Source organism: Scyliorhinus canicula, chromosome 12 (genome assembly GCF_902713615.1).
Source record: "Scyliorhinus canicula chromosome 12, sScyCan1.1, whole genome shotgun sequence".
NCBI lineage: Eukaryota > Metazoa > Chordata > Chondrichthyes > Carcharhiniformes > Scyliorhinidae > Scyliorhinus > Scyliorhinus canicula.
In genome coordinates, this window is record NC_052157.1 from 55,140,518 (window position 1) to 55,158,416 (window position 17,899).

Here is a 17,899-nt window from a genome sequence, read left to right on the forward strand (position 1 = left end):
CTCAGTGCTCCCAGAGTCCAGAAGGCAGGAAATCTTGTGCTTGTTGATCTTCACCGTCATCGACGCGGTCGCGAGGTTGTGCGGTCGTGTCTGGTCAATCGTGACGGAGGCCAGGCATGGCAGGTCGGCGGTGGTTGCAGGCGATGAGCTGCCCCATGAGGTGTCAGATGAGCAGGGATCCGGAAGCGGGAAGATGGCGGCGCCCACGGGCCGCACATGTCCTGAGGTAGGCAAGATGGCGGCGCCCATGGGCTGCACGTGTGAGGCGAGCAAGGTGACAAGATGGCGCCCATGGGCCGCACGTGTTGCGAGGGGAGCAAGATGGCGGCACCTGCAGGCTGCACGTGGTCTGCGGGGAGGAAGATGGCGGTGCCCGGGGGGTCGCACATGGGGGGTGCCGGGGCAACGGTGGCGACTGAGCGGGCCTGGCACACAGCAGCAAAATGTCCTTTCTTACCGCAGGCCTTGCAGAGCGCGCTCCGTGCTGGGCAGCGTTGTCTGGGGTGCTTTTACTGTCTGCAGAAGTAGCACTTGGGTCCCCCAGGGTTGTGTGGTTGCTGCGCGGCGCAGGCATGGGGCTGGCTGGGGGAGGTCGCTGGTGGGGTGCATGGTAAGATGTTCGCTGGCGGGGTCCACGATGCCCAGGAGGGGTGGGCCGTGTGACGGGGGCATTCGCTTGAATATTGCGCGAGGCGAACGTGAGCGAGAGCGCTAGTTTCTTGGTCGCCGCGAGGTCGAGGGTAGCCCCTTCTAAGAGTCGCTGGCGGATGTAGGCCGACTCTATGCCTATAACGAATGTGTCTCTAAGTAGCAAGTCCGAATGTTCAGAGCCCCGAGACGGCCTGGCAATCGCAGTCTCTCACTGGGAGTTGCAGGGTACACCAGAAATCCTCCACAGACTCACCGGGGAGTTGATGCCGTGTGGCGAGGAGGTGCCTGCCGTAGAGTTTGTTGGTCTGCAGCGTGTAGTTCTCCTTCAGTTGCGCCAAGGCCTCAGCGTATGTCAGCGTGTCCCAGATGAGGGGGAAGATGTCTGAGCTCAGGTGCATGTAGAGGATCTGGAGATTCTGTGCCTCCGGGGTTGGGTCTGGCGCAGATCCTATGTATGCCTCGGAGCAGGCTAGCCAGTGTGCGAAGGCTGACTTGGTGTTGTTTGCTTGAGGGTGCAGCTGCAGGCGATCAGGCTTGTGGCGGAGATCCATCGTTTAAAAATCTCTGCGTAATAAATTGATGCACTATCAATTATGACGAGACGAGAGTAGAGAGTAATCGAGGCTTTATTACGCAGAGATGTGGAGCCTCCCGCAGTTGCTGCCGAAATGGCTGCAGCTCGGAGAGCCTACACATTTATACTCCGCCTACTGGGCGGAGCCAGCAGGCAGGGATCTATCCCCGTACCTGTAATACAGGAGCCTTACCATAATACCCTCGTATGCAGTATATAATACAACAGTGGTGACTACCACAATCTAATCCCGTGCTGTACCTGTCCTGGGAGTGTTTGATGGGGACAGAGTAGAAAGTTTTCCCCGGTGTCTTGGGGGCCAATATTCAACCCTGAACCAGTATTGCTGGCAAAGAACACATGATCTGGGCCATTATCCCATTACTGCTTGTGCAATCTTGGTGTGCGTAAAGTGTTTGCTGTGTTTCCTACATTTCAACAGTGGCCTCACTTCCAACGCAAAGCCCTGCATTGGCTGTGAGACAATCTGAGACGTCCCCGAGGGGCTGCAAAGCGCTGGGGAAAGTTAAATCCTTCAGCTCAATACTCCTCCAATCAGTGGACCAGCATCAGCGATTCCTAAAATGATTCATTACCACACAACTCTAATTTTTCCAGCTGCTCCGATGGTCCCGATAGTGCTCAGATGGAACACGCTTTCTTCCTGCTATCTCGATTGAATTCTGCTGCTATTTCCCTCTCGCTTTGTTCTCTCTCCGTGACCTCCCTCAGCTCAGGGTCTCTCGTTGATTCTGGGCACTGTCATATCGTCAGACGATCAGCTACGTGACTCCTACAAGGTCACACTGGACCCTGGCACAAGTCTCCACAGGCTGATAGCCTAATTTACTTCCTGTTATTTCCTCACATTAGTTCAGGGTGAGGTCTCTCCACTGAGCAGAGCCCCACCACTGGGAGAGTACAGGGTGTGCGGCGGGGGTTACTGCCTTTGAACTGGGAAGTCTGCAGCACAAGCGTTCTCCAACTGAGCTCTTAAAGGAACATGCAGATTCCTTCAGAGATAGATGGAGAGAGAGGGGAGGGAGAGAGAGGGGAGGACAGGGGGAGAGAGACAGACAAGACAGAGAAAGGAGGAAAGATAGAGGGGAGGGAGAGGAAGAGAGAGGGGAGGGAGGGAGGGGGAGAGATAGAGGTGAGAGAGAGAGGAGGAGAGGGAGAGAGAGAAGGGAGAAGGTGGGGGGGGGGGGGGGAAGGGTGAGAGAGAGGTTAGAGAGGCAAGCAAGGGAGGGGAGAGAGGGAGAGAGAGGAGGAGGGCGAGAGATGTGGAGTGGGTAGAGCGAGGAAAGAAGGAGGAGAGAGAGAGAAAAAGAATGAAGGGGAGACAGGAAGAGAGAGAGGGGGAAGACAGATCAAGAGGGTGGGTAAGGGAGTAGAGGGAGGAGGGGAGGGAGAGTGACAGGAGGGGAGGGAGAGAGGAGATAGATAGAGAGAGGGAGAGAAAGAAAGAGAGCAGGGAGTAGAGAAAGAGAGGGGGAGAGAGCAAGGGGGAGAGAGGGGAGGGAGAGGAGAGAAAGGTTAGAGAGAGAGGAGAGAGAGAGGAGGGGAGAAGAAAGAGGATAGAGAGAGTGCGGAGAGAGGAGAGGAGAGAGAGAAAGAGATAGAGTGGGTGAGATAGAGAAGGAGAGAGAGAGAGGGTAGAGCGAGAGGAGTGAAAGAGGTTAGAGAGAGGGGGTGAGAGAGGGGGGAGAGAGAGAGGGGGAAAGAGAGATAGGTGAGGGAGAGGAGGTGAGAGAGAGAGAGGGGAGAGTGAGAGAAAGAATGTGAAAGAGGGGGGATGAGAGAGAGAGAGAAAGGGGAGAGAGAGGGTTGCGAGGAGTGAGAGATGAGAGAGAGGGGTTGAGAAGGCGGGGTGAGAGAGGTTAGAGACAGGGGAATGAGAGAGAGGGGGAATGAGAGGGGGTGAGAGAGGTGAAAGAGGAGGTGAGAAAGGAGGAGTGGGAGAGGGTGAGAGAGGGAGGGTGAGGGGGGGGTGTGAGAGAGCGGGTGTGAGAGAGCGGGTGTGAGAGAGGGGGTGAGAAGGGGGCTGTGAGAGTGGAGGTGTGTGAGAGGGGGTGAGAGGGGGGGGTGTGAGAGAGGGGGTGTAAGAGGGGGAGTGTGACAGGGGGTGAGAGGGGGGAATGAGGGGGGGGGGATGAGAGGGGGTGTGAGAGAGGGGGAGTGTGAGAGAGGGGAATGAGAGGGGGAGTGTGAGAGAGGGGAATGAGAGGGGGTGTGAGAGAGGGGGTGAGAGGGGGTGTGAGAGAGGGGGTGTGAGAGAGGGGGTGAGAGAGGGGGTGTGAGAGAGGGGGAGTGTGAGAGAGGGGGTGTGGGGGGGAGTGTGAGAGAGGGGGAGTGTGAGAGAGGGAGTGTGAGAGAGGGGGTTGTGAGAGAGGGGGGGTGAGAGGGGGAGTGAGAGGGGGAGTGTGAGAGGGGGAGTGTGAGAGGGGGAGTGTGAGAGAGGGGAATGAGAGGGGGGATGTGAGAGAGGGGAATGAGAGGGGGGGTGTGAGAGAGGGGGTAAGAGGGGGGTGTGAGAGAGGGGGTGTGAGAGAGGGGAGTGTGAGAGGGGAGTGTGAGAGGGGGTGTGAGAGAGGGGTGGAGGAGAGAGGGGAGTGTGAGAGAGGGGGTCTGAGAGAGGGGGTGTGAGAGAGGGTGTGTGTGAGAGAGGGGGTGTGAGAGAGGAGGTGGAGGAGAGAGGGGAGTGTGAGAGAGGGGAGTGTGAGAGAGGGGGTGTGAGAGAGGGGGTGTGAGAGAGGGGGTGTGAGAGAGGGGGTGTGAGAGAAGGGGTGTGAGAGGGGGGTGTGAGAGAGGGGGTGTGAGAGAGGGGGTGTGGGAGAGGGGTGTGTGAGAGAGGGGGTGTGTGAGAGAGGGGGTGTGTGAGAGAGGGGGTGTGTGTGAGAGAGGGGGTGTGAGAGACGGGGTGAGAGACGGGGTGAGAGGGGTGGAGGAGAGAGGGGGTGTGAGAGAGCGGGTGTGAGAGACGGGGTGAGAGGGGTGGAGGAGAGAGGGGTAGAGAGAGGGTGGAGGAGCTGGTTGACTCCATACTGGAGGTGGACTGGCGATGCTCCGATCCTAGAGCTCCTGGCGGAGAGGAAAAATCTACAGATGGACTTTGAGCTGCTCTCCATGAGGAGAGTGGTACACCAACTCGCCAGGCACGGGGAACCCTATGGGAATATGGAGACAAAGCCATCCGTCTCTGGTGCACCCGCTGAGAAAGCAGGCAGCCACAATGCAAATCACACAAATTAGGGTTAGCAGGGGCACACTAGAAGCGGACTCAGACAAGGTCAACAAAGCCTTCTATGCCTTCAACCAGGGGCTGGACACCTCGGAGCCCCCAGCATGAGACTCGGGAATGAAGCAGTTCCTTGATGGACTGGACGTACCAGTTGTGGGGAGGATGGAAACACCGTTAGAATTGGTCGAGGACATGGAGAGTATTAGCTCCATGTAGGCGGGGAAGACGCCTGAGGTGGTTGTGTCCCTGGACGCAGAAAAGGCCTTCGACATAGTCGAATGGCTTGTAACAGGATTCACCGCCTGGGTGAAACTCCTGTATAATGCCCTCATGGCGAGCGTACAGACAAATACCACCAGCTCTAAAGACGTCCAGCTGCACAGAGGCACAAGGCAGGGATTTTGTTTTTTAAAATATTTTTATTGCCATGTTCAACAATTACAAACAATGATGTACATTGCCGGCTGCGTTCATTCACTGTACATTACAGAAAGGTCTATCTTATCCTTCCCTTGAGTTTTCCGATACACAGTCTGCCGCCGTCTGGCTCGGCGTCCGGTCCTCTATCTCCCCCCCTTAGCCTGCCCCTCCCTACCCCCCTCCCACCTATCCACCCTTGCGCCCTCCCTGGTTGGTCAGCGGGGGGGCGGGGGGGGGGAGAGGGGTGTTTCCCCCCTTCCTCTTCCCTTCCACCACTCTTGTTTCCCCATCGGCTTCGCCCGTGTTTCCCCTGTGGCTGGGAGGGGGGGTGGGGGAGGTTTCTCCCTTCCTCCCGAGTTGTCTCTTTTATTTCACTCTAGCTCGTTCTCATCTTGCCCCCCCCCCCCTCACTCTGAGTTGCGCGTACCTATGGTTCCCCCTTGTCTTTCTTCTCTTTTTCCTCTCTCTTCTTTCTAACTTCTTTCCCGTTTCCCTATCTATTCATTGTTGCTGACCTCAAACAGGTTCTGGAACAGGCCGACAAACTGCCCCAATGCATTTAGGAAGCCTTTCTCCGACCCCCGGATGGCATATTTAATCTTCTGCAGGTGGAGAAATTCCGAGAGGTCAGCGAGCCAGTCTCCAGCTGTGGGTGGTGCTGCCAATCGCCAGCTGAGCAGGATTCTCCGGTGTGCGATTACATAGAATTTTACATAGAGTTTACAGTACAGAAGGAGGTCATTTGGCCCATCGAGTCTGCACCGGCTCTTAGAAAGATTAGGGAAGCGAAAGCCAGGGCATTAGCCTCCTTCCCCACGTGTAGCTCTGGGATTGCAACATTTGGGCATTGCTTTACTCTCACTCCCACAACCTTGGACATTGCCTTGGAGAAGGCTGTCCTGAACCCAGCAAGTTTGGGACAAGCCCAGAACATGTGCGTGTGGTTGGTCGGGCCCCTCTGGCACCGTTCACATTTATCCTCCACCTCCACCTGCTCATTCAGGTTCTGGTCAGGTGCGCTCCATGCACCACTTTGAACTGTATGAGGCTGAGCCTTGCGCAGGAAGAGGTGGAGTTGGCCTTGCTCAGTGCTTCACTCCAGAGTCCCCATCCTACCTCTGTCCCCAGTTCGTCCCCCCATTTCCGTCTGGTCTCATCCAGTGGTGTTCGGGCTCTGTCCAATAGCTGTCCATACATTTCCCCACAGAGTCCCCTTCTTTACTGTCTGTATTTATCGGGTCCTCTAATAGTGTAGTCTCCGGGGCCCCAGGGTACCCTACTGTCTATTTGGGGAGGAAGTGCTTTATTTGCAGCTTTCTCATCTCCTGTCCAGTCGGCAGTTCCCATTCCTCCATCAGTTCATTGAGTAAATGGAGACGGGGTGGGGGGCACATTGACCGGCACTTTTACGTAGGGCACAGACTACGTAAAAGTGCCGGTCAATATGACCCCCACCCCGTCTCCATTTCCTGAAGGTGGTGTCTAGCATGGCTGGGGGGAATTTGTGATTGCCGCAGATAGGGGCCAAGGAGGACATCCCAGTCAGCCTAAAGTGCTGTCTTAATTGGGCCCACATTTTCAGTGTAGCCGCTACCACTGGGCTAAGGTGCTAAATCTTAATAAAGGGAATTATGAAGATATGAAGTGTGAGATGTCCTTGATAGATTACTTAAAGGGACGACAGTAGATAGGCAATGGAAAACATTCAAGGAACGCATGGAGGAACTACAGCAACTGTTCATTCCTGTCTGGCACAAAAGCAAAGGGGGTAAGAGGGCCAATCCATGGTTTAGAAAGGAAATTAGAAATAGTATCCGATACAAGGAATAAACATACAGATTAGCCAAGTAAAATAATAGGTCTGAGGATTGAGAGCAGTTTAGAATTTAGCAAAGAAGGACAAAGGGATTGATTAAGATGGGAAATGTACAATACGAAAGGAAGCTTGCAGGGAACATAAAGACTGAGACTAAGAGTTTCTAGAGATATGTGACGAGAAAGGTGATTGGTAAAGAGAGACAGAAACAGGGGAATGCATAATAAGGGTCAAAGAAATGGCTGAGCAATTGAATACATACTTCGGTTCTGTCTTCACAAAAGAGGACACAAATCAGATACCAGAAATGTTGGAGAATGAAAGGTTTAGTGAGAGGTAAGAACTGAGGGAGATCAACACTAGTAGAGAAATGGTGCTGGGAAAATTGATGGGTTGAAGGCGGGTAAATTCCCAGGGCCTGAGAATCCGCATCCCAGAGTGCTTAAGGAGGTGGCTCTGGAAATAATGGATGCAATGGTGTCATCTTCCAGGATTCTATAAACTCTGGAACTGTCCCTGCAGATTGGAGAGCAGCTCACGTCACTCCGATATTCAAAAAGGGAGGCAGAGAGAAAGCAGAGAATTATAGACCAGTAAGCCTAACATTCTTGTTAGGGTAAAATTCTTGAATCCATTATCAAGGACTTTATAGCGGAACATTTGGAAAGCAGTGGCAGGATCAGTCAGAGTCAGCATGGATTTATGAAGGGAAAATCATGCTTGACAAATCTGTTGGAATTTTTTGAAGATGTAACCAGTACAGTTGACAAGGGGGAGCCAGTCGATGTGGTATATTTGGACTTTCAGAAGGCATTTGACAAAGTCCCGCATAAGAGATTATTGTGCAAAACTAAAGCGCATGGGATTGGGGGAAATGTATTGAGGTGGATGGAAAACATGTTGGCAGAGAGGAAACAAAGAATAGAAATTAATGGTTCATTTTCAAATTGGCAGGCAGTTACTAGTGGGGTGCCATAGCGATCGGTGCTGGGACCCCAGCTATTCACAATATATATTAATGATTTGGATGAGGGAACAAAATGTAACATCTCAAAGTTTGCAGATGATACCAAATTAGGTGGGAGGGGAATTGTGACATGGATGCAGGGATCCTACCGCATGATCTGTACAAGTTGGGCGAGTGGGAAAATCGATGGCAGATGCAGTATAATTTGGTTAAGTGTGAGGTTATTCACTTTGGAAGCAAAAACAGGAAGGAAGATTACTACCTGAATGGTTGTAAATTGGAAGAGGGGCGTGTGCAGCGGGACCTGGGTGTCCTTTTTTTAAAAAATGTATTTTATTACAAACGTGTATCAAAACAGGTTACAGCGAACAAACACCCCGGGAAACATACTTTCCAACAATCAAGTATAAAGTCTGTACAGATTTTTCCCTTTTTTCACCCCACCCTCCCCTGCGACAAACAGCCCCTCAAACACAGTCACAAATATCCCCCACCTTTCCTCAAACCCATCTGAAGAGTCCCTTAACTCATACTTTATCTTCTCCAATTCCAGGAAGTCGTACAGGTCACCCAATCAAGCTGCTACCCCTGGTGGCGATGCCGACCGCCACTCCAGCACAATTTGCCGCCATGCAATCAGAGAAGCGAAGGCCTCGACATCGGCCTTCCTCCTCTCCATGAGCTCCGGCTTCTCTGAAACCCCAAATATCGCCACCAAAGGGTCCGGGTCCACCTCCTTCTCAGCTATCCTGGCTAAGACCGCGAACACTCCCGCCCAGAATCTTCCCAATTTTTTTGCAACCCCAAAACACGTGCATGTGATTCGCTGGCTCCCGCCCACACCTCTTACACTCATTTGCTATCCCCTGAAAGAACCCACTCATTCTCGTCCAGGTCATATGCACCCTGTGCGCCACCTTAAACTGTATCAGGCTCATCCTCGCACAAGAGGAGGTGCCATTTACCCTACACAGTGCCTCACTCCATGCTGCCCAATTGATCTCTGCTCCCAACTCCCCTTCCCTTTTCTCCTTGATCTTCACCACCCGCTCACTTCCCTGCTCCCCCAGCCACTTGTAAATATCCCCAATTCTTCCCTCCCCTTCCACATCCGGGAGCAGCATTCGCTCCAGCAGGGTGTGTTCCGGCAACCTCAGGAACCCCCTCCAGACCTTTCGGGTAAAGTCCCTAACCTGTAGATACCTGAACTCACTCCCCTCGGCAGCTTTACCTTCTCCCTTAGCTCCTCCAGACTGGCGAACCCTTCCTCCAAATACAAATCCCTCACCTTGACCAGCCCCACTTCCCTCTGCCACCTGTATACCATCCATCCCCCCCCAGCTCAAACTCATGATTCTCGCACAGCGACGTTAGCATCGACATCCCTTCCACCTTAAAATGCCTCCTCAACTGATTCCATGTCTTCAATGTGGACTGCGTCACTGGGCTCCTTGAATACCTGCTCAGAGCCATTGGCAATGCTGCCATCACCATAGCCCTCAAACTAGACCCCTTACAAGATTCCTCCTCCATCCAAACCCATTCTACTCCTTCTCCTTCCCACCACCGCCGCACCTAGTCCACATTCTCCGTCCAAAAATAATGAAGCAAGTTCGGCAACGCCAACCCCCCCCCCCCCCCCCCCCCCCCCCACCCCACTGTCTCTGCCTCTGTAGCAGGGTCCTCCCCACCCCCTTGGCACCTTCCCCGCCCATACAAAGTCCAAAATGATCGTGTCCACTTTCCAAAAAAAGGCCTTTGGTATAAAGATTGAAAGATAAACAAGAACCTCAGCAGAATATTCATTTTCACCACTTGGACCCTCCCTGCCAGAGTTAAGTGCAGTGTATCCCACCACTTAAGATCCTCCCTCGCCTCCTCCACCAGCTTCATTAAGTTCCACTTATGGAGCCCGGTCCATTCCCTCGCTACCTGAATCCCCTAAACTTATCCCTCGCTACAATAAATGGCATCCCCCCTAAATTATTCTGCTGTGCCAGCTCATTCACCGGGAATACCTAGCTTTTCCCTGCGTTCAACATATACCCTAAGAACCCTCCAAACCTCCCAGGGAGGCCCATAATCCTTCCCATACTCTCCAGCGGATCCGAAACATATGGCAAGAGGTCATCGGCACAGAGCGACACCCAATGCTCCCTATGTCCCCTCATAATCCCCCTCTACTCTGCCGACGCCCTGAGAGCCATCGCCAATGGGTCTATGGCCAGTGCAAACAGCAGCGGTGACAGCTGGCAGCCTGCCTCGTACCCCTGTGTAAGTCAAACCTTTGTGAGTTTATATCATTCGTCCTCACCCTTTCCCTTGGTGGGACCTGGGTGTCATTGTGCACCAGTCGCTGAAGGTAAGCATGCAGGTGCAGCAGGCGGTAAAGATGGGTAATGGTATGTTGGCCTTCATTGCGAGAGGTTTTGAGTATAGAAGCAGGGATGTATTGCTGCAATTGTATAGGACCTTGGTGAGGCCACACTTGGAGTATAGTGTGCAGTTTTGGTCTCCTTCTCTGAGGATGTTCTTGCTCTCGAGGGAGTGCAGTGAAGGTTTGCCAGATTGATTCCAGGGATTGCGGGACTGTCATATGAGGAGAGATTGACTAGGTTGGGATTATTCTCGCTGGAGTTCAGAAGAATGAGGGGGATCTCATGGAGTCTTATAAAATTATAAAAGACTAGACAGGGTAGATGAGGGAAGATGTTACCAATGATGGGTGTGTCCAGAACCAGGGGTCACAGTCTGAGGATTCAGGGTAAAACATTTCGGACATAGATGAGGAGACATTTATTTATTTAGCCAAAGAGTGGTGAGACTGTGGAATTCATTACCACAGGAAGTAGTTGATGCTAAAACATTGAATATATTCAAGAGGCGGCTAGATATAGCACTTGGGGAGAATGGGATCAAAGGCTATGGGGAGAAAGCAGGATTAGGCTACTGAGTTGAATGATCAGCCATGATCGTGATGAATGGCAGAGCAGGCTCAAAGGGCCATAAGGCCTCATCCTGCTCCTATCTTCTATGTATTTTGCCGAGGGGGATGGGAGTGCTATTGTAGCCAAGGCCTGAAGGATCGACCCTTGCAGGAGGCCTCCTCCATCCGCAGCCACTGGGTCCGCTTACCCATCCCCTCACTCTTTCTGCCTTTGCTGCCCAATGGTAGTACTGCAAGTTTGGTAATGCCAGGCCACCTTTGATTTTCCTCCTTTGCAGTGTTGGTTTGTGAACTCTCGGAGTCTTACCCCCACCCCCTCACACACACACACACAACGCCATGATTAATCTGTCTATGTTTTGGAAGAAGGCCTTTGGGATGAAGATCGGTATGGATTTAAACAGGAAGAGGAACCTCGGCAGCATGTTCATTTTGATCGCCTGCACTCTCCCCGCCAGGGAGAGTGGGAGTGTGTCCCACCGCTGTAGGTCCTTTCCAACCTCCTCCACCAGGCTAGTCAGGTTGCACTTTTGGATCTGTGTCCAATCTCTGGCTATTTGGATCCCCAGGTATCGGCATATGTTCTGGGCTGTTTTAAACAGGAGCCCATCCAGCTCTGTCCCTCCCCTGTTTGGGTTTACTGAGAATGCCTCACTTTCGCCCAAGTTGAGTTTGTAACCCGAGAAGGTTCCGAACACTTTCAGGATCTGCATGATTGCCTTCAGTCCTTCCTGTGGCTTTGAGACATACAGGAGCAGGTCATCGCCAAGGAGTGAGACTCTGTGCTCTCTGTCTCCTCTCTGGATGCCCTTCCAACTCTTTGCGTCCCGCACGGCTATCGCAAGGGGTTCAATTGCTAGCGCAAACAGAAGCGGGGCAATGGGAATCCTTGCCTTATGCCTCTTTGTAGCTGGAGGTATTCAGAGCTGGTGGTGTTTGAACGCTCACCTCGGGAGCATTGTACAGGAGTCTCGTCAGGGGGTGAATCCCGCTTCTAGCCCAAACCATTCCAGTACCTCAAGGAGGTATTTCCATTCAACTCTGTCAAAAGCCTTTTCTGCATCCAGGGAGACAGTCAATTCTGGTGTCCTCTCCCAGTGGGGGAGGGGGGGGGGGTCATTATTACATTCAGCAGCTGCCTGATGTTCACAATGAGTTGCCTATCCTTGACAAAGCCCGTTTGATCCTCTGTGACCTGTTATGGGCCAGAGTTTAGAGAACCCCAAAGAGTATCCTGGAGTTCACCTGACCCACAACTTTTAATAGATTGTGGTCCAGGTGTGGTACATCAGAAATGGAAAAGTATTTTTTAAAGCAAAACAATGTTTATTCTATGAACTCAAGTTAACCTTTTTAAAAGACACAGTGAACATCTTAGCAACCATCAATCCAAATACAACCTCCAAAGAATACAACACTAAGTAATCCGTAATAAATTCCCAAACAACATCCAGAAGACAAAAGACCCTTTTAACACAGAGATCAGGTTTAAATTCACTAATGAGAGCAGTTATGCCTTTGAAATCATCCAAATGAACACTCTTTAGCTTGCAGAGAGATCCATGCACATCTGCTGGCATTCACTGCCGCTCTTCTCTCTGAAAACGAAACTAATAAAAACACGGACACACCCAAGCTTTTCCCAAGGTGAAACAAAAAGCTGACATTCAGCCCAGCTCCACCCACACTCTGACATCACTGCAGTAATAAACATCCATTTCTTAAAGGTACTCTCACATGACACCTCCCCCAAGAAAAAAAAAGCCATCAACTGCAAAATGCTTTCATTTTTCACCTTTTCACTATCCTTTAAGAAATGCACACAGTAAATATATTTTTTTGTTTCAAAAAACAACACGCAAACAGGTATAATAATATAGTCCATTTTTGTTCTTCTTCCTCCAACTGAAATCCTTCTCAATTGACAGTCTCTTTGAACAAGAAGGTCTCTGCACGATCCGTCCATTTCTCTATGCCTCGGCTTTTCTCTTTAAAGTCAGATACTTTAGTTCAATCTGATCACAGAGTCCCTTGTAATTCTCCAACACAGGAGCATTGGTTATCACAGCTTTCAGGCAGTCAAATGCCTGTTGAAACTCCGCTGTCCACTGAAATTTTTGATGTTTCTTCAGCAAGTCCATCAGTGGAGCAATCACGCTACAAAACTTTTGCACAAATGTTTGATCAAATCCACTTATGCAAAGAAATCACATTATTTCCCTTCATCTTGAGGGTATTGGTAACTCCTCAAGGAAAGTGACTTGGGCTTTTCCAAATTCACTTTTGGCTAGGTTTACCACCAAACCCACCTCCTGAAGTCGATCGAATAACTCCATCAGATGTTTTAAATGTTCTTTCCATGTCTGGCTGAAAATTACCAGATCGTCGATGTATACCGCACAATTGGCTAATCCTGATGTTATGGGAGAGGTGTTTTCAGAACCCCAAAATGTATCATGAAGTTCAACCAACCCCCGCCTTTAATGGATTGTTGCTTTTGAAGCACACGGCTTGTTCCCCAGGTGTAGTATTACAATTATGGACACGTGGTTTTTAAAACAAAACAATGTTTATTCCATGAACTCAAATTAACCTTTCAAATAAACATTGGATCTCTTAACACCCCTTACTTCAAAGATAACCCCGAAAATAATACACTACCCAATCCTGCAAACTGTTCCTTTACACATCCAAAAGACTTCACCTTCACAAAAACAGTAACACACCAGGCTAAAGTTAATATATATTTTCTGTTGGATGGCAGAGATATATCAGTTTGGTTGACTTCAGCTCCAGCACCTTTCTTTTTCTTCATGCAGCTCACAGCCACAAAAACACAGTCACACCCAAGCTGCTGTCTCAAACCAAAAGTAAAACTCCCAAAAAGCAGAAGTGAGCTCAGCCCCCCCCCCCCCCCCCCCCGTGACATCACTTCAGTAATATGATCAGCCTCATTTCTTAAAGGTATATTTCTTAAACATCCAATTCTTAAAGGCACTCTCAGATGACACTGAAACGACTTTGTTAGTTAACCGTTGAAATGTGGCTGGGGAGTTTTTCATGCCAAATGGCATAACTTTGAATTGGTATATACCATCTGGAGTCACAAAAGCTGAAATCTCCTTCGCCCTTTCGGATAAAGGTACCAGACAGTAACCTTTAAGTAAATCCAGTTTGGAAATAAAAGCTGATTGTCCACTTTCTCAATGCAATCCTCCAAACGAGAAATAGGATAAGAGTCCGTTCTTGTAACTGCATTAACCTTTCTATAGTCCACACAACCGTTGGGTACCGTCTGGTTTAGGTACCATCACTATGGGTGAGCTCCATTGGCTGGAACCCACATCAATTATTCAATTTTTAAGAATACTCTCAATCTCATTTTTAACCTGTGCAAACTTTAAAGGGTTAAGTCTGTATGGATGTTGTTTGATCGGAACAGCCTTTCCTACATCTACATCATGTATAGCCATTTTGGTATTTCCCAATTTATCTCTATAAGTTTGCCCATGTGATATTAATAACTCATTCAGGTCAGTCCGTTTTTCCTCTGGTAGGGCACTCAACAATTTATCCCAATTTTTAAGAACATCCTCGTTTTTCAATTTAATTTGAGGTCTGTCAAATTCACAGTCATCTGGATTTAATTCAGCACTTTGAGTTAGAATCATTAAAACCTCCTCCTTTTTCTCTCCTTCCCTTTCAAAGTACCTTTTAAGCATATTCATATGACACACTTGGTGAGTCTTCCTTCTATCTGGCGTTTTTACCACATAATTCACCTCACTTAATTTCCTTTCAATCTGATAAGGTCCACAAAACCTTGCTTTTAAAGGTTCACCTACCACTGGTAACAATACTAAAACTTTATCTCCACTGGCAAAACTACGAACATTATCGTCAAAAGATATTGATTCCCACTTTTTGTTTTAGGAAGCGGTCCTACGCAATCAATTAGGACCCTTGTAATAGGTTCCTCAAATGCTGGAATGGGTATTAAGGGCGCTGGTTTTATCACTGCTTGAGGTTTCCCTCTCACTCGACATGTGTGACATGATTGACACTATTTAACTACATCTTTATGTAGTCCAGGCCAATAAAAATGTTTTTGTATTTTAACTTGAGTTTTCCTTACTCCCAAATGACCTCCCACTGGTACCTCATGTGCAACTCGCAACACCTCCTTTCTATACCCTACCGGCAATACTACTTGATGAACTCTGCCCACATTTCATCTGCCTGCATATGTAAAGGTCTCCATTTTTTCATCAAGACATTACTTTTACGGTAATAACATTCGGGTATACACTCAGATTCCTCTTCCGTATATGCTTTCTGATATATCCGTTTTATTTCTATATCTTTCTGTTGTAACTCCGCCAATTTTCCTGAACTAAAAATATCCACCTCATCCTCCACCTGTTCTCGTTCTTTTGCAACCATCTGATCAAAAATTGTTTCTGATAATTGCACTTCAACGTCATCTTCACTCTTTGATTTCTCCTCTTGTCTTAACCTGTGACTTTACGACCTTGTTACGACACAATCCGGAAAAATCCCAGGATATTCGTTCTTCAACACTTCAGTTGTCTTATTTTCCACTGGCTTATCAACCACAGTAGGCATCACTCCCACCTGCAATACAGCTACATCATTATCCAAGATAAATTGTATTCCTGGACAAGATCAATTCTCTATTACTCCTACTACCACTTCACCACTCTTCACTGGACTTTCCGACCTTACCTTACATAATTGAACACTACTCCTCTCACCCTGAATTCCACTGATTACCACCTTTTCTGGCAACATTCTTCCCAAACTGCATAACTCCTCATCTCTTATCTGTTAAAATTGTGACTTCTTTATCTGCTCCTCCTGATACACATGAGTAAACTTTATCCACACAAGTAAATTATTTAAAGAGATCTGGCACCTTCTTATCAATCACCTCTTGATCAAGCTGTACAATCTTTTGCACCTCCTTCGCTTCACTTGGGCTTTCCTTTACCACTTTAACAACCCCCGCTGTCTTATCCTGTTTTACCACATCTGCCTTCCCAGTGGTTTTCTTCAACCACCAACCCTGTGACTTTACATGGCCTAGTTTATTACAGTGAAAACATTTGCAATTTTTCATTTCTTTTCCACCCTCCTGGATTTATTTTTTAATCTGAGGTACACTCTCCTTATTATCTCCAATCAGATCACCTTTACTTTTACCACTTGAGTATTTCTCATGTCCCCAATTTCTATCTCTCCCAGGCTGAAACTGATGTCGGAAACCAAGCTTTGATTTATGAACTAATTCATAATCATCTGCCATTTCTGCTGCTGATCTCGCAGTTTTAACCGTCTGCTCTTCCACATGAATTCTCACTACATCAGGAATTGAATTTTTAAACTCCTCCAAAAGTATAATTTCCCTGAGAGCTTCTTACGTTTGGTCTATTTTCAAAGCCCTTATCCACCTATCAAAATTACTCTGTTTGAGCCTTTCAAACTCCATGTATGTTTGACCAAATTCTTTCCTTAAATTTCTAAACCTTTGTCTGTAAGCTTCAGGCACTAGTTCATATGCAACTATGATGGATTTTTTCACCTCCTCATACGTTCCAGATACCTCCTCCGGTAGTGATGCAAACACTTCACTAGCACTCCCTACCAGCTTTGTTTGAATCATTAATACCCACATGTCCTGTGGCCATTGCATTTGTTTAGCTATCTTCTCAAATGAAATGATTAAAGGCTTCCACCTCCTTCTCATCAAACCTTGGCTATGCTTGGACATATTTAAATAGATTCCCACCAAGCCTTCAACTTTGATGCTCTTTCTCACTATCCTCATCACTATCCTCCAACTGTACGTTTCCTTTTACGTCTGCCAATTCTAACTGACTGTCATGTTTCATAGCCATTTTCTGAAGTTCAAACTCTCTCTCTTTATCTTTTTCCCCATATCTGTATCTTCTGTTCTCTTTCTTTTTGTTCTGCGAGGACTATTCTTTCTGTTTTCCTTTCTTCCCTCTCCTTTTCCTCTCTCTATCTTTCTCTTTCTTTTTCCTCGCTCTCTCTTTCTCTTTCTTTTTCCTCTCTCTCCCTCTTTCTCCTTCTTTTTCCTCTCTCTCTCTTTCGTATTCAAGCTGCTTTAATTCTTTCTCATGTTCTATTTGTTTAATTTTTTACTGAATTTTTGCCATTTCCAATGAGTCAGTCTGTATCTCAGGCATTTTTAAATGCTTGGGCACCGCCATAATTACCTCATCTTTTTGCATTTTGTCAGGTAATGTTAACTGCAATGTTTTTGCCAAATCTAACAGTCTGCTTTTAGTCTCTGTCCGTCAGGTACTGTGTGTGACCGTCTCCACCCCCAAAAACTTCAGAGCCTCTGAAAGATCCATTGTCCACAACACACTCCCTACTTAAACTGAAATACTATACCTGAAAAGCAACCACAATGTGCTCACCCCTCACTGTCTTTAAGTTCATTAAGCCAATCCAATAGATAGTCTTTTATCTCGGACGAGCCCCCAATTTGTTATAGGCCCGGGTTTAGAGAACCCCAAAGTGTATCATGGAGTGCACCTGACCCACAACTTTTACTAGATTGTGGTATGGGGCCACTCGACAGGTCTGGTAGAGCAGAAATGGAAAAGTATTTTTTAAAGCAAAACAAGGTTTATTCTATGAACTCAAGTTAACCTTTTTGAAACATACAGTGAACATCTTAGCAACCATCAATTCAAATAAAACCCCCAAAAACTACAACACTATGTAAACCGTTGAGCTTTCCTTTCTGATATCCATACGACTTAAAAAGTCTTAAAGGTACTCTCACATGACATTGCTCTATGTGGGGGACCAGGAACGTGTCTAGTTCCCAGGACCAGCATGTGTGCAGGAAGTGTCTCCAGCTGCAGGTCGTGGAAGTCTGGTTTCAGAGCTTGTGTGGCAGCTGGGGACACTGGAGCATTTGCAAGGTGCAGAGTATTGTGGAAAGCATGTATAGAGGGGTGGTCACACCGCAGGCTTGCACCCCACAGGTAGGAAGGGAATGGGTGACCACCAGGCAGAGCAAGAGATCTCGGAAGGCAGTGCAGGAATCACATGTGGCCATTCCCCTGCAAAACAGATATACCACTTTAGATACTGCTGAGGGGAATGACCTCTCAGGGAAAAAGCAACAGCCACATTTCTTGCACCACGATTGGCTCTGCTGACGAGGAGAGGAGTAAAAGTGTGGGCATGGAAAAGTTATAGGGCATTCAAGTGTAAGAGGAATG